Below are 9,847 nucleotides of genomic sequence, written 5' to 3' on the forward strand. Positions count from 1 at the left end.
TAGCCCTGGCTGTCCTGGAACTCACTCTGTAGACCAGGCTGGCCTTGAACTCAGAAATCCGCCTGCCTCTGCCTCCCGAGTACTGGGATCAAAGGCATGCGCCACCACGCCCAGCTTGATATTTTCTTTTTTAAGACAGGGCCCCACATAGCCTAGGCTGGCCTCAGCCTTGCTTTGTGACTGAGGCTAGCCTTGAACCCTGCACCCTCTTTCCCCAGAGTTCTGAATGCAGGGATCGCAGACATGGATTGCCTATGCCTGGCTATGATGTAATCGCAAGTTGAAATTATGACAGTTTTCTATGAAGTAGAAACAGAGTACATGGCTTCCCTGGCTTAATGTTTGACCAGACCTTCCTGCTCTTACTCATGCTATTCTCAAGTCAAACAGGGCACCATCTTTGTGCACAAAAGAAAATGGTCATTTGTCATTCCTGGAGCTCTGACACTGCTCTCTCACAGTATACCAACTAACTCCACCAACCAAACCAAAGTAGATCTTATAAGCGGTGAAACAATCCAAGTGAGAATAAGGAGAAGCAGATAAAGACCTATCAGTGGGTGCTGATGAGGAAAAGAAACAGACTCACCCTCTGAGATGATGAGCAAGCCCTCTGAGACAATAAACAACCCTCAGAGACACAAGCAAGCCCCTGACTGAATGTGTTGTTTGGTTTGTCTGTTTAAGTTGCTTTGGTCGTGGTGTCTCTTCACGGTGTCCAAGCACTGAGACAGGTACGCCATCTCATTTTAGTTCACAAGCAGTTCATAAAGTTGGCAGTGCAAAAGAAGATAGCCAAGGGCCAGAGAAGTAGCTCAGTGAGTAAAGACAGATGCCTCCAAACCTGGTGGCCCTGGACCCTCGGAGCCAAAGTAAAGAGCAGACTTCCCCAGCTTGTCCTCTGACCGCCACTCGTGCCTGGGCAGAGTAGCATGCTCTTACACCTGTGCACACATGCACAGATAAATGTAGTAATAACAAAAGATAACAATAATAAACACAAAACTATAACATAAAATATATAAGATATAGAAACATAACAAAATATAACAAGTAACAACAAAATAAAAAGTAACAAAAGTTTTTAAATCAAATCCTGTCACCATGCCATGCCTCACCCATAAAGTGACAAACTTCCAGCCTCTCAGGAAGTATTCCTTATTGAAAAGAAAAACTGCCAGATTATTTCAGGGCTTCCCTTTGGTGTAACTGGCTTCCTTACAAAGTCTTAAATGTACAGAGAAGTACTCCTTCAGAGAACAAAAGAGGAGAGGCCTCTAAGGCTTGAAGAGAGGACCCAGGAAGGACTTCCTCCCCGTAAGTTTTCCATGCAGTGCTAAGGCTGGGGCGGATTAAGGCTGAAAAGGTCTTCTCCTCCCCATTTCATTATTATGTATGAAACATGTCACTCATCTAGAACAATACATAGAAAATGTGTGCTACCCACCCATTTCATACCTGCTGCAGCTTTTAGAGGCAGTCATAACCAAAAAATCAACCTACAAAGGATTAGATTACAAGACTGTCAAAATAACTCATCTAGATTGATGAGTTCTCAGAGTCTCTGCAGGACTCAGGAAGCCATGAGGACAGGTTGCCTGGAGCTGCCTGCAGTCCAGGGGCAAAGGCCTGGTGCTTACCTTCCTCAGCTAGAATGGGCTGCAGTTCGTCAGACAAGGAGAGTCTGGACATCACCAGGCTGCAGGTGTGCTTCATTCTTTTTTTGCTTTTTTGGGTTTTTTTTTTTTGTTTTTTTTTAGATTTATTTTATATATGTGAGTATGCTGTAGCTGTGAGCCTTCATGTGGTTGTTGGGAACTGAATTTTAGGACCTCCCTTCTGACTCCAGCCCAGAGCCTTCATGTGGTTGCTGGGATTTGAACTCAGGACCTACAGAAGAGCAGTCAGTGCTCTTACCCACGGTGCCATCTCGCCAGCCCAATGTGTGTTTCATTCTTTATGTCTTACTGTATGAAATGTCTCAGCGGAATCTGGCTCTCTCCTTGCTCATTTGTGCTCAGGGTGTGCTCATCGGGAGAGACTTTGTTTATTGGGAATGTGCATCTCTCTTTGTCAATGGAGTTCCTTCATCAGGCCCTATGGATTAAGTCAGTGTCCTCAAGAACGGCTGAGTCAGAGTCCTCCCAGAGAAGTGGATGACTGCCTTGGAGAAGCCAGAGCTGAAGAAACAATTTCCAGTGAAATGCAGAAGTGTGAATTACATGATCTGGTCAGTTCATTTCTCTGACCATTTAGGGTAGTGTGAAGATCATTTGTAGTGTTGAGCATGGTTCCTGGTTGGTAAGGCGCGCGCGCGCGCACACACACACACACACACACACACACACACACACACACGATTCTCAAGGGAAAAAACAAGGTAAGCCAGTCATGGCTTGCATCTTGTGTCTCCTAGTATTCAGGAGACTGAAGCAAGAGGACCACTTGAACCCAGCTCAAGGATACCCTGGGTACAGAGCAAGAGTTCTTGGGATGGGGAGAGTAGACTGGAGGCTTAGGAGAAAGAACATAAGGAAAGAAAGGACCATTGTCAAGGGATCCCCCAACAGTGCTGCATAAAGTCAGATGGCTGGTCCCGGGTCTCCTAGCCCCCACCTGCCTCCTCCTTATTCTCTTTTTGCCTCAAATACCCGATTTGGGAAGCAGAGCAGAGAAACCATGGTGTGCATCTTAAGTAGAGTGAAATTCACTCATCTCTTTCAATAACTAGTCTGTAAAACTGCTTGAGACAGTAAGAAAGGAACTGCGTGAAAACCACAGGGCATCTATCAGCAGGCAGGATGTTTCAAAGAGAGTGGACTCACCGTGAAGAAATGTCTGACTGGAAAAACACCTCAACATGGAGATCAGTCACCGGTCCATTTGGTGACAGCACTGATTTCTACCTCCAGGCCGGCTTAAAGAGGAGCACAGCCAAGCAGCCTTGTTCAGGATTGGCATTGGCCTTATATCCATCCCATCTGTGTGTTTCCAGGGTAACCGCTTCCTTATTGTCTAGTAGCTGAGTCAGGTTGGGCTTGCATGGCAGTAGAACACTCACCCAGCAGAAGCATAGAGGTTTTGGGTTAAGGCAGGAACCTCCCTCTGAATCTTTCTCATCAGAAGGCAAGCCTGGCTTTCTAAGCGGTCTGCAGGCAGCCACCATGACCTCCGCCTTATTGACCCACCTACCTCACTGTATATGGTTTGGCACCCGCTCAGAACTGAAGGGAAGCCGGGCGTGGTGGCGCACGCCTTTAATCCCAGCACTCGGGAGGCAGAGGCAGGTGGATTTCTGAGTTCAAGGCCAGCCTGGTCTACAGAGTGAGTTCCAGGACAGCCAGGACTACACAGAGAAACCCTGTCTTGAAAAAAAAAAAAAAAAAAAAAAAAAGAACTGAAGGGAACTCTCTTCTCTGTCCAGCCAGGTTTTCATGACCCAGTGAGGCCTCACCCTAATTCCACAACCGTGACCCCAAATTACCCACTCTCACTGTGCTGACCTGCAAAGGGAAACAGAACCGAAAGCAACTAATTGCTTCATACTTGGATAAAGCCTTTGGGCAAAGGCAAAAATGTTAGAAGCAAAGGTTTGCTGGGGTCTGTTTTCCCTCTGATAACAAAAGGTTGCATAGAATCTAAAAGGTTTTCGGTACCTTAAATAAATGAATTAAAAAAAAAAAAATGGAGTTAGAGCTTTTCTGCAGTAAGTAGAGAGGCTTGAAATGGCTCAGAAGGCCAGGTGCCTGCTGGGTGAGTGTTATTAAAGTCAGAGCTAGGTTATGTAAGTAAATTGTATTTCTTTAAACAAGTGGTTTAAACCAAATGTATTCAACCCAAAGTCTGTGCATATTTTTGAGGAGTTTGTAAAATCACAAACTTTTAAAAAAGATTTAGTTAGTTAGTTAGTTAGTTAATAATGTATATGAGTACACTGTAGTTGTCTTCAGACACACCAGAAGAGCATCGGAATCCATTACAGACGGTCGTAAGCCACCGTGTGGTTGCTGGGAATTGAACTCAGGACCTCTGGAAGAGCCCTTAACTGCTGAGCCATCTCTCCAGCCCAATCACAAACATTTTGCATATATATTTCTGTGTCTGTCTTTTTTTTTTCTCTGAAAAGGCACATATTTCAGTGACTTCTAAAACATATGTATAACCCCCAAAAAGTTATGATCTGGATTGGGTATATGGTTCAGTCAGGAGAGTAGTTGTCTAGTTCAGGAAGCCAGATGCTTGATCCCAGTGTTGCATATAAAGGTATAGTAGCACACAGCACATGCCTGCAACCCTGGTGGCAGTGAGGGTGAAGCTCATGCACCCTTAGCTGCAGAGCCAGGATTCAGATCAGCCTGAAAGCATGAGGCAGGCGGTCGTGGACAAGACAATCTTCAGGAGGTGACACATGCATGGTTCTCAAGACAGTCCCCACAAGGCATTTCTTTGAGGTAATCTAAGAAACCTGTACTGGCTAGTTTTGTGTGTCAACTTGACACAAGCTGGAGTTATCTCAGAGAAAGGAGCTTCATGTGAGGAAATGCCTCCATGAGATCCAGCTGTGGGGCATTTTCTCAATTAGTAGAATCAAGGGGGAAGGCCCCTTGTGGGTGGTACCATCCCTGGGCTGGTAGTCTTGGGTTCTATAAGAAAGCAGGCTGAGCAAGCCAGGGGAAGCAAGTCAGTAAGTAACATCCCTCCATGGCCTCTGCATCAGCTCCTGCTTCCTGACCTGCTTGAGTTCTAGTCCTAACTTCCTTTGGTGATGAATAGCAATGTGGAAGTGTAAGCTGAGTAAACCCTTTCCTCCCCAACTTACTTCTTGGTCATGATGTTTTGTGCAGGAATAGAAACCTTGACTAAGACAAACCCAATTTTTTTCCAAATGATAGTAAACAGCATAAACAAGGTCCTACCCACTAAGAGGAAACCCAGGGTTGGGGATACAGCTCGCTCAGTAGCAGAACGCTAGCCTTGTATGAGCAAGACCCTGGTTCAGTCCTCACCACTGGCAAAATAAAAAATAAAAAAGGAAAATCTAATGTAGCATACACAGACATGGTAAAGTTTTAAATGGATATTCCAGTCAGTATGTACTGATAAAGACCTTGAAAGTTTGATAAACTCTTTATCTAAGTTGCTTCTCTTTACTAATAGGCTAAAAAAAGATGATAAGGTAACTTGCACAAAGCTGCCTGTTTTCCATCAAGGAGTAGTCAGCCAAATCTAAAGTTTGGGAAGGAATACTAATCATAGCTCCTGAGACACGATGTAGCTCTCAATATCAATGGTCTAGAACCCGCTATATAAACTGGGCTGACCTCAAACTAACAGAAATCTGCCTGCCTCTGCCTCCTGGGTGCTAGGATTAAAGCAGTGTGCTACTTTAATGAGTGTGAATCAATTGCAATATTAGGATTTAAAAGAATGAATAAATAAATAAAGCTGAACATAATGACTCCAGCCTATAACTCCAGTACACAGAAGACTGAGGTAGGACATTATGGAAACTTTGAAGCTAGGGCTCTGGAGAGATGGCTCTCTAAGAGCATCTGTTGCTCTTACAGAGGACCTGAGCTCCATTCCCAGCACCCACATAGTGGCTCACAACCATCTATACCTTCAGTCATAAGGGACCCTCTTCTGCCTTCTGTCAAGGACATGGGGAATGCACACAGTGCACACACATACAAGTAGGCCAAACACTCATTCATCTAAAACAAAATAAATCTAAAGATAAAACTCTGAGGTCAGCCAGGAATATGTAATTCCAGCCAGCCTGGAGGACAGAGTAAGATCTCCATCTCTCTCTTCCTCCCTCTCCCTTTTCCTCTCCCTCTCCCTAGCTGTTCCGGAACTCTCTATCTCTCTCTTTTTTTTTTTTTTTTTGGGGGGGGGGAGTTCAAGACAGGGTTTCTCTGTGTAGCCCTGGCTGACCTGGAACTCACTCTGTAGACCAGGCTGGCCTCAAACTCAGATATCCACCTGCCTCCGCCTCCCGAGTGCTGGGATTAAAGGCACGTGCCACCATGCCCGGCTTGGAATTCACTCTTATAGACCAAGCTGGCCTCAAACTCACAGAGATCCACCTGCCTCTGCCTCCCGAGTGCTGGGAAAGTGATTATATAATCACATTATCTGTGTGTTTTCAAAGAATGTATTTCCTAATGGGAAAATGCATTCAAAGATGGACTCTGATTATCACTATAGCACAGCGAAGCTTGAGGCAAACATGATTTTATCCCACCAGACACTGAGAATCGCTGGAAGGGATGCTGCCTGAGCTGAGGTGTTAATGGCTTTGCCTATATTCTTTTTGATGGGTCACTCTTGCACTAGAAAACTTCTCCATTATTAAGCTGTATCCCTAGGCCCGTGAGGGGTCTTCCAGGTGTAGCAAGACTGAGGCCAGCTAGAAAGTGCAACGCCTCATAGTCACGGTCCAGTCCCAGATGACAGCAGAGAGGGGCTGGCAGCCACAGCCTTGGTTGCTGCCAGATCAAGTTCAAGTCAGGTCACCCTCTTCAACAGTTCCATCTCTCAGAAAGGAGAGGGGTGCATAGAAAGAGATGTTTTTCTTTAATCATTCCTGTTCTACACATGTCATAGAAAACATCTCATGCAAAACTCTCTTCCGTCACAGAGAATGATGAGGGAGGTTGTGCCTATCCAAGGATAAACTACCTCTCCTCTCTCATTTTCCTCTGTGAACTGAGAAACTATATAGCTTTAAGCATTTAAAGGCACTGCTTTAGCAGGGCGGCCGTGGTACAGGCTTTTAATCCCAGCACTCAGATGGCAATCTCGGTGAGTTCAAGGTCATCCTGGTTGACAGAGACACTTCCAGGATAGCCAAAAGCTACACAGAGAAACCCTGTTTCAAACAAAACAAAACAAACAAAAAGTAGTGGCTTTGTTTCTCATAGAATGGGGAGAAGTCTGAAGAAGAGAGTGTGCAAAAGAGCTCAGTCTGTAAGAGCAGTTGTGTGTAAGCCTGGAGACTTCTGGAACCCATATAAGGGTAGAAGGAGAGAACAGACGCCACAAAGCTGTCCTCCGTCCTCCACGTGTTAACTGTGACATGTCGGTGCCACGCCTGGGCTGAGGAATAAGCACCACTGCTAGTCTGATGGCTACAGAGACGAGGGACCCAGAGAGGAAGCACATTCAAGGTTCTGTGTTCTTTAACATCATGGAGTCACTGCTGCCTACGCTTCTGCTCTGGCTGCTAAACCAAGATAACTCTCCCAGTAGCAGATGGTCAAGAAGAAAAAGCTCCTAGCATCCCGGCTGGGCAAGCCCAGGGACTGGCAAAGGGACCACTCCTCTTAAAGGAGGACCACTCGTAGGGATGTGGGCTCACTCACCTCAAGTCAAGCTCAAGAGACAAGCAGGGTCGTGATTCCGTTAATGAGATATTATACTTTATATCCCCCCAGTTTATACCCCAGCGCAGGCCCTCCAAGCTGCCTCCAGCTTCTTAGAGCGGCCATGAACTTCGCTGTATCCATCTTCCTTTCTGGGTCAAGTCAGGACTCAGAAAGATGAAACTTTTCTGGGTTGTGTTTTGATTTGAGGCAGGGACTCAGTATGTAGCTCTGGCTGTCCTGGAGCTATCTCACTACCTAGACCAGGCCAGCCTCATCCACCTCACCCACCCTCTTCTGAGATTAAAGGCTGGCCCTGTTTCTTCCTGGGGGACTCTCTGTGACATTAGACTTCCTTCCCCTTTCCCCAATTCCTCCTCCCTACCACAGGACTGCGTGTTCCCTGTGTGTCTGACCTCCATTGCCAGCTCCGCAACGCGGCACTTTTTCCTTTTTCCATTTTCCTCCCCAACACAGCCACCCAGATTTACACCTGTCCTGCACTTGGGTTTTTTTTCATTTGAACTCTAATAAAACTGTCCTTGTCCTCAGACTTCTCTCTGAGTCCATTCTTAAATTATTTTATTGATGAGACAACTCCGAGAAGGGACCCCCCAGTTCCTTAGGAATCAATCCTGACTGCATTCCCCTTTCACAAAGAGCAGCTGGGGCTTAACTTTGGGGAGGAGGGCAAAGTGCAAATCCTGTAACACCTGACACTGTCACAGTCTCCCCAGGTCCCCTGAGCATTCGGAAACATTAGCCAAGGTCTGACTCACAAAAACCTCCCTTGTACTTTGTCCCCCAGGTCAGAGTTACGCTGGCCCACAAATAAGATGTGAATGTCTATGACGTACTCTGCCACACTTAAGTGTTCCACTTGATCATTCGAGAATAAATCTTACAGGAAAAAAAAAAAAGAAAAAAGAAACAGCTGAGAAATCAGGGAGGTCATTAGATGGCATTTTTGAACATTTGGTGGTAATTACTGATATAAATAATTCAGAAAACAGATTCTTCTATTTTCCTGTAGATGTCAAGACCTCACTTCACCTCTAGCTATACATCTAGTGTTAGATATTCTCAGGCTAAAAAAGAAAACCAAAAAGGTTGACCAGTATATACTGGATATTATAGGTAAAGAAAAAAACCAGAATGAAAACTTATAAACAGTTCACAAAGACATCACTGAAGTAATTCTAGAAAGACTCAGATGCTCAAGGTGGCCCCCACTGCCTGGGAGCTGGTCACAACCTGCGACTCTCGAAGAATCATTATGGACTTTCGCAGAAGTTCAGGACTCATTTGACAGGCTTTGTCCTCCATTTTCTCACTCCTCATTTTTAATTTGGAATATATTTCTAGTAGAACTAGAAACATAAAAACAAAAAACAAACAAACAAAACAATCCTGATAGCTATGGGTAGGAACGTGGACACATTTCACTTGGTTGAGTAAAAGCAGCCAGACACAAAAGATGTACTGGGGACCAGGACAGCCAGGACTACACAGAGAAACCCTGTCTTGAAAAACCAAAAAAAAAAAAAAAAAAAAAAAAAAAGATGTACTGGGGAAGGTGCACACACCTGCATCCCAGTACTCCAGAGGCACAAGCTGGAGGATCTCTGTGTGTTCAGGGCCAGCCTGACTTGCACAGGAAGTTCCACACCACCTGGGGCTATGTGATGAGACCCTGGAGAGAGGCTGACAGACAGACAGACAGACAGACAGACAGACAGACAGACAGACAAACAGACAGATACACACAGGGAGACTTTATAACCCTGTTACTGTAAGTGCAAAAGAAGTAGTGGTCTATGATTTTGTGAGTCAGAAAATCTACCTTGGAAGGAGCTGGGATTCCGGGTGCTGGTAAGGGTGGGGTCTTCAGTTCTGAATGCTGTTTACCTGGTAGGTTCAGTGTGCCAGTATGTCTTATGCCTCTTTGTACACATGTAGACTTCAAAAAAAGTAAGTAAAAAAAAAAAAAAAAACTACATAAAAATAGTCATGGTGGGGCTGGTGAGATGGCTCAGTGGTTTAGAGCACTGACTGCTCTTCCAAAGGTCCTGAGTTCAAATCCCAGCAACCACATGGTGGTTCACAACCATCTGTAACGAGATCTGATGACCTCTTCTGATGCATTTGAAGACATCTACAGTGTACTTGGATATAATAATAAATAAATCTTAAAAAAAAAAAAGTACAACTTCGTAAAAAAAAAAAAATAGTGATGGTGGCACATACATACCTTTGATCCCAGGACTGTGGAGGCAAAGAAAGGCAGATCTCTCTGTGAGTTCCAAATGAGCCTAGTCTATACAGTGAGTTCCAAAACAACCAGGCCTACACAGTAAGACCCTGTCTTAAAAAAAACCAACCATAGCTGGGCGTGGTGGCACACGCCTTTAATCCCAGCACTTGGGAGGCAGAGGCAGGTGGATTTCTGAGTTCGAGGCCAGCCTGGTCTACAGAGTGAG

This window comes from Mus pahari, chromosome 13 (assembly GCF_900095145.1).
Source record: "Mus pahari chromosome 13, PAHARI_EIJ_v1.1, whole genome shotgun sequence".
NCBI classification, from domain to species: domain Eukaryota; kingdom Metazoa; phylum Chordata; class Mammalia; order Rodentia; family Muridae; genus Mus; species Mus pahari.